Raw genomic sequence first — 18,612 nt, 5'->3', positions numbered from 1 at the left:
GAGGGAGGGGCTCTATACTGGGCTATGAGTCGGACTGAAGTAAATACTAACCGTTCTCCATTCCTACTTCTAAAATTAAATCTATCCCTGGTACTAACCAAAACCCTATCTGCAAAAATAGATGAGAACCAATCCAAAAAAAAGAAGATACATTTCATAATCTCGTGTTAATCTACTTAAGCCTTGGCGTACATATTTTTCAATCGAGAGTATAACTCTAGATACGAAGAGGAAAAAAAGTATCTTGAATTATTCATACTCTACGTCGAGTCACATACATACACTAACAAAGAACGACTGAAGAAAATAGATTTTCTTTGAAGACGATCATGCCCCGGATTTTATGGAAGTCCCTTAAGGGACCAGAAAGCTGAGCTCCCGGATCTCAAAATATACACGTATATAACGGGCCTTTAAAATCGGTAGATTAAAACAGTATACACAAACATAACCGGGAAAGCATACAGTCCTAAAATTCTGCAAAAGAAAACAATACTGCCCCTAGTATTTCCTAACTTTATTCCGAATCCAAAAAAAAAGTTTTAGATTCGGCCTTTTATAAAGTCCCATGGGGAATACTATTGATGTCATTGAAGCGATGTAGCGGAGAAAAGTCAATATACTTCGTATTTTAAAGCTCATTAAATTGCAGTGATATTTTCTGGGACTTATCTTAGATTTCCCAATAGAGACATTTCGATAGAAGCTTTACGATTTATTGGCTTGTTTTTATTTTTCTTCTGTATTTATTGTTTCTGATCAAACGTCTAAGATTAATTTAGCGATAGGTCTGATTGTGCAATGTTAAGGATTGGTGTAAGATTAAGGAGTAGATAATAGAACTATTCCTAACATACATGTATTTTCCATTATTACTACTATTACTTAAACATTATTTATCTAACTTTAAATTTCATTACATAGAGGATGTTTCTGATAAGTCTGGCATAAATTAAGGGGAATGTTCTTTGGGCGATTTTGAGTCAAAAATGTTCTATGATAGTTTGCCGTACGGGACACCGTTTCCGAGTTATGATTTAAGTGTTTAATTTTTGAACTTTGGAACTTGGTCAATTTCAACGCCAAGTGATGCTTCAATGGTTTTTTATATCATAAGCACAACGGTTTTATATTCGTTTACATATACATAGACGTATTTATTATACAAATTACCAGCAAACACCAAAACAACCGCCACGAGTTGTTCTCTCGGGAACGCATTAAGTTTGGATCACTTATATTGATAGGAAAGTAAGTTAGAACGTTATATCCTAGATGTTGTATTTGACAAGAGAAAAAAAGTCCCTGAAACAAATAACTAAGCGCGACTCGTAACTGTAATAGCCTGGTGACCCCCGACAACGGGCAATTTCCAAAACGAAAATACGTTCGTTGGGAAAACCCGCGACTTCAACCCTTATTTCGGACATTAATTGCATCATAGCGGTATCCTTGACAACCTCCTGCATGGCCTTAGCTACAACTAGAAGCGCGGCTTTTATTTTCCCGCAAAGGGTTGATTTCGATTGGGGTGATGTAATCCTGTCACGTGAAAAACCACCTTTCCCCAAATTGACTAGAACCTTTCTAAAGCTAAGGTATTATTTACTTTTTTTGCTGTTAAAGCTGACAGAAAGTGCATTGCGCCATTCTGAATTAATTTGGCATATGGCAATGAAAGTTATATCGTTGTTACTGTTATTGCAATGTTGTAAATATTATTTGTTGTGGGACTTAACGATGAAATCTAATTTTATACCTCTATAATGACAGCATCTATGAGGAGAAGTAGACTAAATTTCTTAACGAATTTTCACCAAGTGTCAATTCGACAAAACGTCAAAAATGGCTTAATTTAAATTTGAAAGAGTAGAACGCTATTTACCAAATATGTCATATTTCATTTGCAGTATCATTTTTCAGGCTTAAAAACGTATTTATTCGGAAAAAACCAAATATATTTCATCTATGGTGTCAAAAATATGCATAATAATGGTTGTAAGAAATCTCCATAATCGGAATAAATAGACTCGGATAGATTTCGGGAAGGTTTTCATATTCAGTGTGCCTACACGGTTCTAGCAACATATTTTTATACACTCAACACCACGTAATAAAAAAATGGAACAGAGTTTATTTGAATCCTCGCGAAGCGCGTATACACTGAGCCAAACAAAGAAAATAGCCTATTTAAATGCAAATACAAGGGAAAGCTTGGCAAAACTCTGTTAGCCTTTATTAGAAGTTTCTACCAGAGATTCAAAGACTGAAAGCTAGAGGTAGACGCTAGCCTGATACCCAAAGCTGGTCCGGGAACCGACCGAGGCTAGACTTGACGCCAAAAGTTACAAGGAACTGTTAAGAAACTCTAGAGTATAGTATTCTTCTTCTCTAGCGTTCCGCTCTATGATTGGTCGAAGGCTATTCGCTTCTGCTTCGCTCCGTTTGCTTTTATGGTTTCTCGCCCCATCTATCTGAATAGAAATGAAGAGTTCTGGCTCTTTTAAAGGCTTTTCTAAAGGCGTATGTACATATAAGGTACACTACGTTAGTTTTCTTCCTTTTCTTTTTTGAATCTTTCGCTACCTTTTAATGGAAATTTTGTGGTTTTCTTTTCTATCGCGAGGCCTAAGTCGTAAAAGCTTAAAGTTAGGGGATTGGAAATTCTATTGGAGCATTATGACGCTTTATTTCCACGCCAACTTCCAAATAATACAAAAGGAGACACATACATACAAGATTTTCCAGACGTCTTGCTGTTTCGCGAACAATGGACTTTGCCTATACTTAAAAATTTCGTTTTGTGTTCTTCTAGTCTTAATTTTTATATACCCATCCATGGAGTCTCAAATTGTAACTGCGTAGTTTTAAAATTAACATTTTCTATACTTGTATGCATTGGACGTATCAGGAATAGATTTAATTTTAGAAGTAGGAATGGAGAACGGTTAGTATTTACTTCAGTCCGACTCATAGCCCAGTATATAGCCCCTCCCTCCAACACATAACGAAAAGTTTAAATTATCGTATTGGCTCAGTTTTAAACTTCATTTTGACGACGTTGCCGATGGGGACGGCGAAAAATACGTAATTCCTTTTTACCTATGTCGCTATGACCGGCCTCTTCTTTCATACCCCCCTCCGTCCCGTGGAAGGGGGTCCGGGACTTTGACGCGTGCCTACATTACTCTGTTCTCCATTCCAACTTCTAAAATTAAATCTATCCCTGGACACATCGAATCATTTCTAAAACCAGTTAAATAATATGATAAAATATTATATTAATATCTACAAGTGTTAACGTAACTCTAAAAATACTGCTTCATAATGTTAAATCTCTATAAATTTTGATGAAATTTCGTATTGACCAAAATAGAAATGGCTAACAAATTTAGTATAAAAGCGAGCTCATTTCGCACATGCACTCTGACCTTCATGGTGAATAAGATATATTCATCATCTCATGATTTAATAAAAGAGTATAAGAGTGGGAATCCGATTTTTCCGCATCCAACCTAGGAACCTTGTATAAATCTTTCATACAACCAGATTTATTATTTCATCATAGCGTAACTTTCCATAGTATTCCTCATACATTTGACGGCGTTTGCTGTCACATTTAGGGAGGGAGGGGGGGCGAAGACCTAATCAAGCATTATGTTTGTCTACATACTTCTGGTGCGCTATCAGTCCATAAACGTATTGGGCTCCCTATGCTCAATGCCCATTAACGTATAGGAAATGGTCGCGACCCCAAATGACGAATAAGTCTGACAGAAAAAATATCGTATAATAAATGGGAATGACCCAGATGGGCTCCGAAGAGTTTCTTTTATCAACTATTTATGTTGTTGCTTACGAGCGCGTACTCAAGTGCAGCGCTTCACCAATCTCTTTGCATTACCAATATCGTATTGCCGATATTCCCACTCATTCAGATTTAGTGTCGAGTGAAAGCGGATCTAAGTATACGACCAAGACAATATTCCAACATTTATTTTGTTATATTAGTTATAATTTTCTATTTCCCAGAGTCAGATGATATCTATGTATCCAAAAATATTTTCCATGGTTAAACTAGAGGTCAGCTGCACACCCAACTTTAAATTAATTATAACTATCAAAAATAATTCAAAATTGTTAATGTCATAATAACCCGTTTGCCCTCTTGAAAACTTGAAACTCCATTCATATACGTCAAAATTCATCTCATCACTATAGGGAATTACTAAGCAACTCTGTATTAAAGCCTAAAGGACCCCCGAATTTCCGAATTTTTGCTATAGGAGGCCGTAATCATTAAGGTTCTCAAAATTAATGGTCGATTATTAAGGAAGGTTGGCAATGGGGACCCCTAAGTTTGGGCTAGGGTTGCCGGAAGTTGTTAGTTTTAACGCTACGTCCCCGCGTACTTCCAAAGGCTTTGAAACCCTTCCTAAGTAGAAAATTAAAGCTTTTCCAGGCGAATAAATAGTTCCGCGGGTCATAAGACTCCGCGTGCACGAGACAAGGCTTAGTTTTGCTTGCTTGGCGCTGTGTCGCGTCGTGTCGTATCTGCTCTTTTAAAAGGTCACGAGGTTGGACGCGTTCCGAACTGGACTGAGCGTCTTTTAATTATTTCGCGGCGCTCTGGGTCGCGAGGAGGGACGTACTGGAACCAACTTACTGATTTTCATTAAAAGTGCGTGTGCCAGCTATTCTTCTAATTAAAAACTTTGTTAATAGAATAATATTTCTTCCGAAATTATAGGAATATTTTTAGGCAAATTTACATAATTATCGAGCTTATTTATATTAAAATAGCCGCGTCATTCGATATCTAAGATGTGGACTCACATCGTAAACTTATCTCCATTATCAAAATTATCAAATTTAACTAATTTCTTTATTTAATTTGGAGTTTTGTTTTGAAGTCTGAGACTTAATTAATTAAGGTTAGAGTGATTAAACTGTAGCAATTAAGAGCGTGATTAAGGTATCACGGGTTAATTCGCCCAAGTAATTTAATATCCGTAATTAAACTAAATTACCCTTTATTAACTATACACCAGGTTTTGAGAAAGGCACTTATACCATACCATGGACATTAAATATTCAGATAATAGGCCGTTCAATTTGAAACCTTAATTATTACTCTAAAATGACCAAGCTGTAGACATTAACGCGCAAGCGATGTCTCTTTAAATTCAAAGTATCGCCTGCATCGTATTTTACGATTTCAATCCATCAGCTTTTCAAGAAAAATTAAATAAATAAATAATAGGACAAACAAGAATGAATCTCAAGAAGAAAAAAGAAAACAACTTTGAGATTAACTCCTAAGAAGTCCAATTGTGCTAAAAATACGTTATTTTTCTTCACATCGCACGCAAGTGTAAAGCTAAGGTAAAAATCTTTCGAACGTCAAAGCAGGTATGTACTTCCTGTACACTCGAGTAACAACTAACGAGCGAGTAACGAGGACCCCAAAAAATCCACGCGAGATGTAGCAAGCCAATTAATGAATGTGGCGCCTGAGTTTCATTACCAAAATGGAATTTTCGAAATTCGGTAAGAGCTGAAGTAGATAAATCTTAAGTTATCATACACTTAAAATCTATTTGAGTATCCCTTCCACCCTCAATTTTCACTGCCACTAGCTAAGTTATGGTTGTTGAGTTAGAAAGAAGGGTAGTCAACCTGTTCTGGTAGATTTCACTACATATTCTGGGCATGAAATCAGGTACATTCTCAGGTACTTATAACCTTATTTTAATCTACTTCTGGTAGGAGTAAGGTGAGACTGAGAAATCCAAAGGAAACGAGCGGAAAACACGAATAAAGCTAAAGAAAATACTAGAAGTTACAGTGTAGAGGCCATCTATCCAACACAGACCCTAATTAGGATGTCTTTACTGGGCCTACATGCCAGTTCTAGGATCCCGTGAGCGTAGTTCGTACCTGGAAGCAGTAAAGATGACCAAGAAAGCGAGCAAGAAGGAAGGGAGGGAGGGGGGTGCGTGGGTTCAAAAAGCCTACTGGTAATAGCGATACGCATTAAGAGAGAAGCCAGTCCAAGCGCTCTCCCTGGCCATTGGGAATTCAATACTAACGCGGGAAAACCTCAACGGAATCCCTCTCGTTTACGAAATTATATCAAAGAGACGATAGAACGAGGAGCTAGCGGGCAAATGGAAATTTGTATATAAACTAAGGATATTTACTGATAATGCGTTTCTGAGTTTTATCGGGGTGATGGTAAAGTTTTAATGGTTTTAGCGTGTTAAAGAGGCCCGGGACCTTAGCAACATCGCGCCCTTCCTCGACGCCTCCAGTCAGGTTATTCTCGGAGGAGAAGTCATCTTCTAAAGTAAAGGGGTCGATTTTAAAGGCGGGAATTCGATTTGGTACTTAGGATAAATTAGCGTTCGCCGTCTAGACTATGTACCGAGGACACAATTTCAATTTTAGGCCGACTTCGTTAAAATTTGGTGTGCCAGGAGGAAAGAGGTGTGGCTGGCATTTGCGAGCAACCAGCGCTATAGACGAGATGTACCATCAAATTTGTCTCGCCAAGGTCTTTCCATGGAAGTATTTGCGCATTCGTGTACCACCAGCGACGCGTCATAGATATTTCCTATATTACAAGCACTTGCGCAAGCACAAATTTCAAGCACTTTTGCAAGCACAAATTACAAGCACTTTTGCAAGCACAAATTTCAAGCACTTTTGCAAGCACAAATTTCAAGCACTTTTGCAAGCACAAATTACAAGCACTTTTGCAAGCACTTTTGCAAGCACAAATTTCAAGCACTTTTGCAAGCACAAATTTCAAGCACTTTTGCAAGCACAAATTTCAAGCACTTTTGCAAGCACAAATTACAAGCACAAATTACAAGCACTTTTGCAAGCACAAATTTCAAGCACTTTTGCAAGCACAAATTACAAGCACTTTTGCAAGCACAAATTACAAGCACTTTTGCAAGCACAAATTACAAGCACTTTTGCAAGCACTTGTCCCCTTAAATTTAATTAAGAAACTAAAAGACAATAATAGTTGGAAAACAGTGGCCTGGACAGCAAATTGTCATAGGACCTATTCAACTCAAAACCGCCCAAAGAACATCCCCCTTAATTTCCAGAAACACTCTGTATATCTCATCTGAAGTATAGCTTATTTGTTCGTGATTTAAAAGTTATAAATTAAGAGTAAATTTGTGGCAATTGAAGGTGAAGACGAAATCGAGACTGGATACTTTAACATCACGATAGTGATTCATCTTTTGCTTATAACGCGATTTGGTTAAACGTCTCTCTCTGTCTCACTGGCTTAACACTCGATTCCGTGGTATAGGATAGACATTTAAGTTCGCTTCACCAAACACGACGAGTCTATATATATATATATTGGAGTCTCGAGAACTATCTCGCGCCAAATTTCATTTAGAAGCCAAGTAAGGCGGCAAAATTCTCCAAGCCCCTTTGGGGCGAGAGAAGGGTACCGGCCCGTTAATAATTGGTAGATGTTAACCTAGAGAGAGAGAAAGCGCAGAGTTTCCTAGGGCCTCGGCTGGCGTTACAGGAATTTTTCCATCAGATATTGGATTTTTGGTCCCGGGCATAGTTTGCGAATTAATTCCATCGCGGGGAGAGAGTGTGTGAGTGTGTCCTCGGAACTACCGTATATCTTGTACACAGCTTATCTAGACTCTTTCTAAGTGAATATTTTACTAACGCTTATTATTATTATTTTTTAAATTATACCTCCCCCCCTTCATAATATAGCTTCGCTTTATATAGCAGTCTGGGACTCTAAGTTAAAAGATTTAACGATGTACTATTAAAATTCAGCTTTCCGATGACCAACCCTAGCAGATACGCAAATAACCCATAAGTTCATAAGATTCGTTCCATAAGTTTGTCACTGGTTACTGAGAACTAGGCATGAAGTGACGTAGGTCATAGATTCTTGTAAAGAGACGCCTGGTGAGGCGCTGTCTAAGGCTTAGTACTTAGACTAAATAGGAAGATGGACTGCAAAACTGAGTGTATAGTCAATTCTCGCTTGTCGTTCTCGAACTAGCTCTCAATAAGTCTCAAACACTACTAAGTATAGGTAGTGTCGAACTTACGCTACATATTTTATAAACTTATGAAATAACGGACAGGTAAAAGCAAATGAAAATAATTGATAATTACGTTTACTTTGTACTTAAACATTTGTTAATACCTGAAGGACTTCGGAGGTTTTTAAAGGGCGTTAAATGCATTTTTGTGGAAAATTCCGAACCAATTTATCTGAAGGTTGTTATTCTTAGCTAAAGTTTATTTAGCCTCTATGGTATAATTTGGAAATTTCCGTGAACAATTTATAAAAGCAACATTCAATTGTGATATACATATATTGCGCAAGTTTAACGAAGTATCAGTAAAATACTAAAAATGTTTCCTAAGCCTATTTTTGGTCAACAAAATATAACTTACGAAAAAATAACTCGAACAGAAGAAAAATACGTATAACGCTAAAGAATAGCAAAATGAATGAAGAAAGAAAATAGAGCTATGAGAATTTGAGAGCGTCACCTTTAGGGTACACTATCACATTTCCATTCGCCTAGCTTTAGGGACCATGATGCACCGAAATACACTCTACTTAGGGACACTTGATACAACTTTGTACGAAAAGTCTACTTATCGCAGCCTTTGACTCGAGTGTCAAGCGAGGTGGTGGTTGAATGTCTGATGCAACTACGCGTACGCTTCAATTTTTTTAACTCTATTGCGTCCCCAAAATATCGGGGAGTCAAAAAAGACAAACTTAGTTTTCTTTTCTCGGAATTTTTTTTTTTTTACTTTTTCTCTTTTTTCGAGTCAGTTTTATTGGATTCACGAATTTCAAGCGATATCTCAACTTCTTCTTTTCTTTTCCTTCCCTCACACTCGGGCCTTTCTCTACCAATTCTTCCGATATTTTTTGAAGGGAAAAATAATATAAGGAACAAATTTTGAACTTCTCCTTATATATAGAAAGCCAATCTTCAAACAATATTTTTCTAAACGGAAAAAGTTAAGACCTTTATCTTTTATACTACTTAAAACCATGGATCTTGTAAACCATACAAGGGCAAGAAGTGATATCTAGTTTATTATGGAGAAGGTATAAGATCCCATAGTCCCAGTCCCCCTTTCAAAATACAGGGGGGGGGACGTAAAAGGAGGCCGGGCTATTTCGGCTCTCCTCAGTTGGAAAATACGTAATTTTCGTCATTCGCGCCGCGCTGACGTGAGTTTTCAAGAACCAATGAGATGCTGGTTGTAATTTAGAGGCGTGGATTAACTCCGGACCTACGTTTGGACTGGAGATAATGCTGAAATGTGGCAAGGGTTTAAAAAAACTGGGTGCTTGCACGAGAGAGTGAAGATTGGGATTCAAGGCCATTCTTAATATCAGAACAATGTTTAATGGCAGGGGGAAGTAAATTAAATGTATTCGTATAAAGTCCCCTTTTACAAGAACTTCTTTACTGCAGGTTTTCTTTAGACTTATGCAAATTCCGTATTTAAAATATTCAAATCAGAAACACATCTGTCATGAAAATGAGAATACACCAATTTATAGGGATTAAAATTAAATTTCTAAAAACAAAAGAGAAACTTCGAATGATTTTCCCAGAACGACAAAATAATTTACGGCAAAGTCGTATTTAAAAGCAATTACGGGATTTATAAAATTTTGCCTAGACAAAAATGTTATAATACAGGCCCTGAGAATGTCATGGGCGTCAAAAGGGTTGATGCTAATAATAAGCAATAGGGGATTCATAAAATTGGTTTAAAGACACCATTCAGCGTGTTTTAAGATGGGTTTACCGCGACTTCGCAAAAGCATACGTGTTCGGTTTCCTTTGCAAAATAAAGCTAAGAACGTACCACTAAGCCTAAGTCATATAAATTACTCGCAGTCCAAAGCAAATATCGGCTCTTGTGGCGTTCCCAACAAGCTCGCTCTGTCCTCCAGGCCGGAGCTTAAGCTAGCCTTTTCTAAGCTGACCCACCTTTCGACCATGGGAGCATCTTGTGGCGTTTCTTTAAACTAAACAGCAACCGAGACTAGCTTTAAACACGTTACACTTATTCCTAGCTTATTTGGCATGCAGTCAATTTGCGAATATAAAGTTGCCCGTTTCAGAAATTGCGAAACAGTTATACTTAACAACTTTCAGGACTTAAGTAATCACCTATTGGTTCCTAAAATTTCACATTATCGCCCAGGGAATTACAAGGGCCTATATTACTTTCCGTTCAATCGAATAACATTCCTTTAGTCCTATCGAATGGCATAAAAGAAAAATTTAATATAGAACTTCCCGAAATCGATAAGGTTTTAGAGCGAACTCAATTTCTACTCTCTGCAAAGTTACGTTTTATTGATAGGAAATGGAGCTTGAAAGCGTTTCAAAGAGCCAGGGATATCCCTTTCCTCAAAAAATAAAAAGATTACCGGTACTACATCGTTATCGCCTAGGAACAGGAGTTAGCAATATACGCCGACCAAAAACAAAATTAAAAGTATTATACTAAGCCTCGGCTCTCAGAGTACATCGAGCAACTCGATAGCGAAACGCTCTTTCACCTTCGTTCACGCTCACCGATTTTAATGTTAAACCCCGGCCAAAGGTGTTGTTTAAGTTTTAACTCGCTCCAAGATTTGAATACTCCGAAATTATTTCAACCATTAGACCATTCTCGAAAAAATATAATTACTGCATTTAATTTAAATGAAGCCATAGACTATAGTTCATTAAACTTGAAAAGTTATAGATAATATTACTCTGACTAAAAGTTGATGAATCCAATGTTATTAAATATCTTTGAAGATGTTACGTTGTATGGTTATACGGCCTGAGTGTCTACTGTCTAGCATTGACAGACCAGACACGCGGGCCGTTTTAGTAAATATCGCGCGTTAGCCGAGTACATACTACTGAATAAGCGACTATGACGTATGATAAGTTCATAAGATATGTTCCATAAGTTTGTCACTGGTTACTGAGAACTTGTCTTGAAGTGACGTAGGTGAAACGTCATAGATTCTCGTAAAGGGACGCCTGATGAGGCGCTGTCAAAGGTTTAGTACAGAATAAATAGGAAGTTGGACTGCAAAACCGAGTGTAGTCAATTCTCGCTTGTCGTTCTCGAACTAGCCCTCTGAAAGTCTCTACCATTACGAAGTATAGGTAGTGTCATACTTATGGAACATATCTTATAAACTCATGAAGTATGAATTTATATCTTTGAGTTAATATACTTTGAACCAGACGTAAACATTGGCGAACTTTGGGTCTTTTGCAACGGAATTTTAATCGGAGGGAAACACTTGAGAGAAAAGTAAACTACAGTTCTCTAATTTTCTCCATTTTCTTGAGAAAATATTCCAAAAGAGCTTTTAAAGAAATATGCAGAGCTCAAACAAACAGATACTCGTGCCTTTAACTGAATTTAAGTTTTAAAGTTACCTCCCCGTTCATTTTAAATTAAGTCGAGCGGAAAATAGGTTCCAGTTGGATCTTTAAAGGACCTGCACGCTTCGAGTACATTTTTAAATTGACAGTTGGTTTAGCATTCAGTTTAAGAATGAAAATTTAAAAACTTACATTAATTTAGTCGCCCACATTTACACAAGGAAACATCACTGAATAGTAATTAACAGACTATTTAATTTAACCCTAATTTACCCGGGAAAAAAAACGACCACCTACCTTTACAGTATACACCCGTTTCCGCGACAAAGTAATTTCGCGATAAGGAAATTATTGCATCGCACCGGAAGAAGGGGCGATTGAAACACGGACTTTGTAGTTGTATAGAGGACGTGAACACAGTGGACGTAGCGAAAAGATATCACTTATTTCTCTCCCCCTTGCGTGTGCTTTGAAATTCAATTGGCAGAACCTCATTTACGTAACCAGATGCATGGCGCGTTTAGTTTAAAACCAATGCTGTGAAATAGACAATTTTCAAAAGAAGGGGGTAAAATTGAGCCTTATGTTTGACCACTTGGGTTTTTTAAGACAAAACAACCGGTATGATGATGCAAAGACGTTAGATGTGGCTTTAAAACAAAAGAACTTTGAAGCCCTTTCTTAAGTCTTTGCATCCACATCCCGGAAGTTCCGTTTCAACCCTAGATTAAGCAGAAGACACTGCGCTCCCCATTTTGAAAGATTCTATTAACATCTGTCATTCATTGAAATTTCGATTGACCTTGATAAACTAGATCCTAAATTATATACGTCATGACAACCGATATAAATCCTGTTTTTAAAATTTGATTTGACTTTATATAACTTTGAGTGACACTGTCTCTTTAAACCCCTTTCACGTCACGTATCGATACACGGTCGTTTACGTAAACGAAAAACAAAGAACATATACGCAATACAGGTACTGCGATATACGGGACTTTCTGAAAACACATACAATGGAGTTCGCGTGCCTTCCGTCCATTCATTACTTTCAGCGTGGGAGGAGAACGGTTACGTTTATGTTACCGTTCAACCCATATATAAACTGCCTGAGCACGTGAACTCGCATATACTCCTTTAAATAAAATCCATACCGAACGGAGTGTTCAATGGACGTTAGGCTTTGAGGAAATTTGAAAACACTATATCCACGTGGGTCCTACTTACGAAGTACTTTGAATATTATGGTAGCTACTAAAATTATATTTCAGGGCTGGTATATTTTTAGAGGATTCATCTAACTATAGTACGCGTGTTTATGACCCCGCCTAAGAATTTAACCGTTTTGAAATAATATTGTAGAGAAACTCACTGTGCGTAATGGTCGTACAAATCAGAGGGAATTTTTATATGGATACTATTGGACACAAACAAGGATTGTTGAGGATACCTTATCGACTACGTTTATAAACTATAGTTTAGATCTAGTATATTAAACGTCATATAATATAGGAGTTCCGGAAGTTCGCCTGATTGCATAGTTGAATGTTGTCTGCTTACTTTGCCTTAAGTCAATTGATGCACTGCCAAATACCAGAAACACGTGTTCTAAACGTTGAAGTCCCATCAAGATACAAATGGAAGGCAATATCAAGTAAACAGACAGCATTCAGCGAGTCACCAGGGAAATCTAGAGGAACTGGATAAATAGGGGAACAAAATTTACTATCTATCTGACTCTCTTGCTCAAATTACCCGAGCTGTGGGTCCCTGCACCACGTTTCCCATAATTTTAAGTATAGGTTATGCTTATACGTCTCGTATTTGTGGTTAGTGAAATAACTTATCGATTTATGCAAGGTGTTGTGTAATTCAAGGTACGAGACTTCTTACGTGATGCGGCGTAGACTGCGTATTAAAAAGAAATATCGCACTAAGACTATAGCCGCGTTGTACGTAATGACCCATCGTAAAGGGAGCCAGACGTACAAGATGGGAGGACGCTTTACGCGTTAGGATATAAACTGGCGGCTTTATGCCTGCAGGTAAATGGCCGGTAGGTATAGAAATACGCCTGAGAAACATCAGACAATGATTATGGTAATGCGTGTTAATTAAACTATTTAAAAATATGCTAGTCAAGTTTATTTTCAATTTAAATTTGAAGTTGGGCTTGCTACGCTGCTACTGGCTAAAAAACGTGTTCGAAAAAACCAAAACCACTTTGGCGTGCTCTACCACTATGGGCTCTGTCCCATTTCAACTGTCCCCAATCCGTAGTTGTTAGGACGTTGCGACGCGTGCAACGAAGCTCCAAGAGTATATATTCTAATCTAGGAAGTCTCTCGTCGCTTCTGAAAGAATGCTGACGGAAAAACGAGGCGAGATAAAACGGCTTTTCCCGTAAATACCCGAGTGAAAAAGTTGGGTCCATGGTATAATCCCCGGTACAGGGCCGAGCATCCCCTAGCCGCTGATGGATTACCAAGCTAGCGTTACGCAAACAATATAACCATACCGGGAGAGTATACTCTAGAATATACCCTGGATAAGCCCGCACCTTAGCTACCCTTAAAAAAAAGGGAAAAAGGAAAATAACGTAAGAGCTGTAGCTTAACTGATAAGAGCAGAAGCAAACCTTCATCAAGCGAGGCATGCATGCCTTTCCAGGAAAAGGTTTTACTGCACTAAATCGATATAAAACTTAAGACGAGTGGATACTGCATGGGTATAGACTCGTATAAGGCAACGTTTTATCATTCCTTTCTTTTATCAACTTTTCGATGTATGGCTTCTTGAATTAATATTTTTTTCTCTTTTCGATCGACTTTATGGCTTATATGGACATAAAACATAGAATCGACACGGGGAATTATTGTGGTGTCGCCATGGTACTTGCATATGATGCTAAAGCGTCGTCGTGAGTGTCCTATTATATAATGGTCAAGTTAAACCGTGGAGACGGAGAATTCCTAGTGTCGGTTCTACTTTATTACCCTGATATTTGAAACCCTTCCCTTTTGACTTTTCAAGACTTGACCTAACCCAAAGAAGCATTTAGAGTGGGGAAACCAAATTCCTGGTTCTAGTAGCTAAGCTGGTGGATAAGGGGCTTTTAATTAATTTAATTAGTTCCCTGCACCATGCCTGTATATGGAATGTTATTTTCCCTTTAAAAACCTTAGCTGAACCGCTGTTGCATTACAGACTCAACTAAACCAAGTCACACGAGTTTTGACCCGGACTACACTGTACACTAGACTTCTACACCGGTTTTAATAATTTAAAGTGTAACTTCGTATATTGGTCTAATTCCCATAATGAGAATAACTCGGAATTACACTGGTGCTAGCGACGAGGAGATTACATTCCGCGGGAGAAATTGCAACCCTGAGATCAGACGAGAAATTCAACTCTTAGTTCTACAGTGTAAGGCGCGCGAGCTATAAGCAGAGTCATCCTAGCTGAAGGAGTACTAATCCAATTTCTCGTTTGGGATTCGAAATGCCAATCTATTTCGGGGTGGTCTTCTCCAAGCCTCGAAGCAGCTAGGGATCTCCGAGAAGGTCCATGAGCCTTATAAAGTGAGTACTCACGCCCCGCCAGAGTTTAAAATTTTCCCCAAGTTGCCCTAGGGTTCTCGCCTTCGTTAAAAATGCTGTAGAAGATGCTGTATCAATCGATTCTGGGGACTCGACCAGCGTTCCAAGTTATTTGGAAAACTAGGGCGTACCAAGGCGTTTTTCAGGATGAATTTGCAATACCAGTATTAGTGCTAGGATCTAATTTTGAAGAGGTACTTAATCGCAACAACAAACAGGCCTGAGAATACAGCTTCCACTTACGCTATGCAAGGTGGGTCAGAAGAGGGACATAAATGGCTTTTGTATGATGAATTCTTTCTTGCTGTTCGCGCTTGAACTTGCTTTGTTACTAACCAATGAAATCATAGAAAGTCATCATAATTACGAGGATTGTCGGACAGTAAGTTCAAGCCCGGCCCACAAAACCCGCGTTGAAATTAATATGGGATATATGGGGATACAATTATGCCTAATAACTATGTATTCCTGCTTCTGGGGATACGAGTTTTAACCTCCAGCGCGCGAGTTTAAGTATTCCCAAAATTATACCACATGTTATTTGCTGAATTCTTCATATGGGACAGAGAAAAAAAGCTAGAAACGGTTTTAAGAGAATTGATTCTCTCTTCTTCCTCTGCAAGGCCCGATAGATACCCAAGTGGGCATTACTGTCATCTCCGAACGTGGGTTAACCTTTGACCTTAACTAAAGGCATTTCCTGGCAAGACTTTTAAATAGAGTTTTGGTGCACGCATTGTATAAAAGTCGATCGAATTCTTTCTCTCGAATGCCGCGTACACCGTCCGTGAAATCTTTAGTGAAATCACGACAGGGCCCACGCCCTTTACTTATATAGCCATAATTACTTAAAATGGAAATGGAGTGCTTTAATTTCGGAGTAAGGCAAGCGAGAGAAAATTTTCAAGCGTTGTAATATAACATTGTTGGAAAAGTTACAGCGCAATTGTTGGAAAGCCATCGGTCAAACTGTCATCGAGGTTTTATATTCTTGACGTGGTCATAACTTTAAAAGTATAAAATTTCACAAAAGTCCCTGTATAGGCCTAGTTCTTGAAAATATAACGAAGGCTTGTATATTTCTAACGCCCTTTTCAATGGTTAGCCGCTAATTTGAGTTTAACAGCAAAATTAAAGGTCCGTCTACTGAAATTTTTACAACTTTTACTAGAAAGCAAACACTGAAACTGAAGTATGGTAAATATTCCCTTCTTACATAATTAAATTTCAGTTAGATTCATTCCAAACTATGTAGTTTACATTTAATTTTAATTAAACAATTAAAGAAGCTATCATCCTAAAATAAATTACACGACTTAGTGAAAATGTTTTTTATCCTGCGACATAAAACAGAATTCGAAGGACAACGAACAAAACGTGAGATGGTTTTCCCATACTCAGTTATTTTAGAAATAACTCATTTTCATTGGAATAAAATTATAAACGCATAAACGATTAATATGTAATTATATGAGTAACAACAGCTGTCTAGAATTTAAAACCCATTTAAGCGCAACGTGAAATTAATGTCGTCAGTTTTCAAATTTAAATCCATTCTTCACGAAAATCCTGGTTAACCCGCGCGTGGGAAAAATGCGTATCAAGAAAAGGAAAAGACGTTCGTAGCTACGTAGGAGGTTTAAAAACCATTAAAACAACCCAAAGCTTATCCATCATATGAGAAAGACAGCTTCGGAAGGAATATAGAAGAAAAAAATTCGAATCGTAAACCGTTTATCATTAATCAAGCAATTCCCCAAAAATCTCCGGATTGCGAGCGATTTTTCAGGAAAAATATTTTTTCCACGCATAGATAATTTCCAAGTAAAATTCGCCATGCCTTCAATAACGCGATCATTTATAAGTATCGCGAGAGTTGTATAAGTAGAGCAAGAAATTCACTCGGGTTTTCCATCGGAATTGCTCTGGTTTGAATTTACGCTTTATTTAATCCAATGCCCAGTAAGCTAGCCCCTAGCGTACCGATCTCCGTAACGGATTTATCACTTGGCGATACAGTTCCTTGGCAGTTCAGAGCTGAATTCGATATTCGAGCAATTTTTTTGATAAGGTGTATCAATTTATTTTAGCCGATGCGATGTATGGATATATCATAAGTTCATAAGATATGTTCCATAAGTCTGTCACTGGTTACTGGGAGCTTGTCATAAAAGTGACGTAGGTTAGAGTATACTAAAATGGAAGTTGGACTGCAAAACGCGTGCATTCGTTTCTCGCGTCGTTCTCGAACTAGCTCTCTCTAGCATTACGAAGTATAGGAAGTGTCATACTTATGGAACCTATCTTATAAATTTATGATACATATATATATATCAGAAACGGAACTTTGGAATTTTTAAAGGAAGTATAAAGAAAAAAAAAATATTTCGTATCAATCCGTTATATAACGTATAAGACGTTGCGCGATTGGCATGAGTATCCCTTTCTACTCAGCTGATGGATGATGGGTAATAAGGCCGCTTTTGATATCGTTCTCTTTTACTATTGGTTGAGCCCAGCTAGCCTGGATTTCCCTTAGTACTTTCTTGAAATCCTGCTTTTCTTATAAAAACCCTGCTACTCTTACACTGCGCCCGAGTTCTTCTGTTTCCAGAATGAAGGTCGCGTTCATATTGATACTAGTTATGACTGTTGCCGCTTGTTGCGCGCACCTGCACTGGCTGAACTTCATCTTTAGTCAATCATAACTATATGAGAATATAGTTAAGGGGAAAGCAGTAAGATGAAGCGGGAACCAGCAATAACAGATATAAATAACAAAAAATGTGAAGGATGAAAGGAAACGCAGGTTGTATTTGATTCAAGCGATATGCTGAGCTAAGACAGCTTCTGTTTCGACACTTTCCGCAATGCTTACGCAATTGAGGTCCCGACATAATTTTTTGTCGTTTCCAAAAAACCCCAAGGTCGTCGTAAAAACCCAATTTCGATAAGAACTACCAAACAAGATCACTGTCATTCTTCAGGTTGTTCAGAAATACCGGAGAATTTTCCTTAAGCCTTGAGTTCGATAAATTTCCTATAATTTCCCGGGGTTAAACTAGAGAAAAACAGAAAATTATACAGCTGACATTGGGAATCCTTTAACTCTAACAGCGTGTTCAGGTTGTTCCGAAATAAACAGATAATTTTCTTTAAGCCTTGGCTTCGATAAATTTCCCATCATTTCCCGGGGTTAAAGTAGAGAAAAACAGAAAATTATACAGCTGACATTGGGAATCCTTTAACAGCGTCTTCAACGTGTTAGGATGAAACTTCACGATGTGGGCGGGTCTTTTAGTAAGTTCTTAACGCTTGGGTTATGTTGACGTTAATAAAGTGATATGATAAGCTCCTCCCCTTAGTATCATTGCGAGTAAATAAGAATTTACTGAGTATAGTGTATACGAACTCAGCCTTAAATGCCGGCATCGTGAACTGTCGTTTCAGTACTGAAATAGGAAGTCTTTCTTGAAGGAATACTCTTTTAGAATGGATATATACCGTTGAGGATTTCTGGAGGAAAAGGCTTAACGTTAGTTCCTTTTCTTCCTTTCCGTTTCCTC

General features: G+C 37.9%; 1 protein-coding gene across 4 annotated transcripts in view; it reads right to left on the bottom strand.

Annotated features, from left to right (window-relative positions):
* The window catches only part of cpx (synaptic transmission protein complexin), a 151,623-nt gene that overhangs the window by 33,207 nt on the left and 99,804 nt on the right, over positions 1–18,612 (bottom strand). Inside the window, exon 1 of one of the 4 annotated variants that reach the window (XM_089852448.1) lies at positions 10,629–10,643. The exons of 2 other annotated variants lie outside the window; for them this stretch is intronic. The gene's annotated coding sequence lies outside the window, so the exon portion shown is untranslated. Of the gene's footprint in view, positions 1–8,562; positions 8,979–10,628; positions 10,644–18,612 lie in introns of those variants that run through there. One more of the 4 variants, XM_089852447.1, reaches the window with a different exon arrangement.

This window comes from Phalangium opilio, unplaced genomic scaffold (assembly GCF_054372755.1).
Source record: "Phalangium opilio isolate 3A_F unplaced genomic scaffold, DU_Popi_V2 ptg000113l_1, whole genome shotgun sequence".
NCBI lineage: Eukaryota > Metazoa > Arthropoda > Arachnida > Opiliones > Phalangiidae > Phalangium > Phalangium opilio.
This window is presented reverse-complemented; position numbering and strand designations above follow the sequence as displayed.